The 2,500-nt window shown below is 48.2% G+C and overlaps 1 protein-coding gene across 22 annotated transcripts in view; it reads left to right on the top strand.

Annotated features, from left to right (window-relative positions):
- Positions 1 to 2,500, top strand: part of LOC126990591 (prominin-1-like) — a 152,406-nt gene that overhangs the window by 67,792 nt on the left and 82,114 nt on the right. The window lies entirely within an intron of this gene.

The raw sequence follows: 2,500 nt of genomic DNA, 5'->3' as shown, positions 1-2,500 counted from the left end.
TCCTTTATCTTCGTCCTTTCCTCCCTCTTCTATTTGCCACCCAATCTTTATCCCATATTTCTCCTCCTTTCATCCCTGCTCTTCCCCTTCCCTCCTCCCTCCCACGCACTCTTCCACTCACCCTCATTTCCTCCTCTCCTCCTTGCCTCCCGCCGTCCCATTCACACCTAAAAGGATGTTAAGGAATCTCTCTCCAGTGGCAGCAAATTGTCCCCATCAAGTCGAGGGGAGAGCCGGGTGTGTTTACAGAGGGAAGGGAGGGGAAGGAAGAGGGGGGGGCGCGAGGGGAAGAGGAAGGAGGTGGGGGTCAGGGTACGTTTTGGGGGTGAATGAAAGGGAGAAGAGGCGCTATTGGGGGATGGGGGAAAGAGAGGAAGAGGAAGGAGTGAAGGGAATGGGATGGAGGGAGTTTTGGAAGAGGGAAGGAAGGCTTATGAGAAGAAGTATGAGATAGGGATTATGAAGAAAGGGGGAGAGGGGTAAGGAGTTGAGGGTAAAGGGACAGCGATATTCTATAGGAAGGAAAGAAGGGTTATAAGGGAGAAGTATGGAAAAAAAAGGGAGAGAAAGGGGGACGAGAAAAGAGGCGAAGAGTGAGGAGTTGAGGAAATGTGACAGACTGAGACTTCGAAAGAGGGAAAGATAAGGAAGGGGAATAGAAAAGTTAAAAAAAAGATACATGAGAAAAAGGAGGAAAAGGGTAACTGACTGAGGCTGAAAGGTTCGTAAGGTAAAGGAACGGAAGGGATTGAGTGAGGTTTTGAAGAAGGAAGGAAGGGAAGGGATTGGTGAGGTTTTGAAGAAGGAAGGAAGGGAAGGGATTGGTGAGGTTTTGAAGAAGGAAAGGGATTGGTGAGGTTTTGAGGGAAGAGAAGGAAGGGAAGGGATTGGTGAGGTTTTGAAGAAGGAAGGGAAGGAAGGGATTGGTGAGGTTTTGAAGAAGGAAGGAAGGGAAGGGATTGGTGAGGTTTTGAAGAAGGAAGGAAGGGAAGGGATTGGGTGAGGTTTTGAAGAAGGAAGGAAGGGAAGGGATTGGGTGAGGTTTTGAAGAAGGAAAGAAGGGAAGGGATTGGTGAGGTTTTGAAGAAGGAAGGAACGGAAGGGATTGGGTGAGGTTTTCAAGAAGGAAGGAACGGAAGGGATTGGGTGAGGTTTTGAAGAAGGAAGGAAGGGAAGGGATTGAGTGAGGTTTTGAAGAAGGAAGGAAGGGAAGGGATTGGTGAGGTTTTGAGGGAAGAGAAGGAATGAAGGATGACAGGAGGGTGCAGGGAGAAGGTTATGAGAGGGTGGATGAGCGGAGGAGGGGATGAAAAGGGTGGAGTGATGGACGGGGAAGGGAGATGAAAAAGGTGGTTTGGAGAGTGAAGGAAAAGATGGGGAGGGAGAAAAGTAGTAGAAGTAGTAGTAGTAGGAGAAGGAGGAGGAGGAAGAAGGAGGACATTTGGCGCTTCAATACTTTAGCTGTGAGGAAAAATTGGCTGTTTTATGTGTGCGTAAGAACAAGAAAAAATAACCAACAGAAAAGAGACAAAGAAGATGAAGTGAAGGGAAGAGAAGGGAAACAAACTCACTGGGCAGGAAAGAGACAAGTGAAGGGGTAGTGAGGGGTCAAAGAAGGGGGTTACCAATGAGGGGAAACTAAGTAATTATCATTTATGACTTGTATAATGACAGGACGAGGGGAAGGGGGGAAGGGTTATTAAGGGAAGAGTGAAAGGGGGAGAGGAGGGAAGGGGAGAGGGGGAAGAAAGGGAAGGGGAAAGATTAGGTATGTTCTTATGAGGGAAATGGAAAGGGTAGATAGGTAGCGTGCGTTAGGGTGTGTCTGGAAAGGTTATAGGGGACAGTAAGGAAGGAGGAGGAGAAGAAGAGAAGGAGGAGGAGGAGGAAGAAATGGAGGAGCAGGAGGAGGAAGGTTGTGAAAATGGTCCTCCTCCTCTTCGTCTTTCTCCTCCTCCTCCATTTTCCTTTTTCCCTCTCATGTTTGCACACCACACAAAGGGACACTAGCGTCTCTCTCTCTCTCTCTCTCTCTCTCTCTCTCTCTCTCTCTCTCTCTCTCTCTCTCTCTCTCTCTCTCTCTCTCTCTCTCTCTCTCTCTCTCTCTCTCTCTCCGTCCCCTTTACACATTTACTAGATAAACATTGCAACCTTCTTTCACACTACTTCGGGTCTCACAGGAGGATTTTCTCTCTCTCTCTCTCTCTCTCTCTCTCTCTCTCTCTCTCTCTCTCTCTCTCTCTCTCTCTCTCTCTCTCTCTCTCTCTCTCTCTCTCTCTCTTTTGAAGGTTTGCTCCCCGAATTTCATGTCTTTTGAAAACCGGAAACTGAAATACTTGAACCTACTCGAAAGGAAGGGAAAGTGCGGGCGGCTTAGCTCTCTCTCTCTCTCTCTCTCTCTCTCTCTCTCTCTCTCTCTCTCTCTCTCTCTCTCTCTCTCTCTCTCTCTCTCTCTCTCTCTCTCTCTCTCTCTCTCTCTCTCTCTCTCTCGCTGTGTATG

This window comes from Eriocheir sinensis, chromosome 1 (assembly GCF_024679095.1).
Source record: "Eriocheir sinensis breed Jianghai 21 chromosome 1, ASM2467909v1, whole genome shotgun sequence".
Classification (NCBI taxonomy): domain Eukaryota; kingdom Metazoa; phylum Arthropoda; class Malacostraca; order Decapoda; family Varunidae; genus Eriocheir; species Eriocheir sinensis.
Note: the sequence above shows the minus strand (reverse complement) of the source record. Positions and strands in the feature narration are given on the sequence as shown.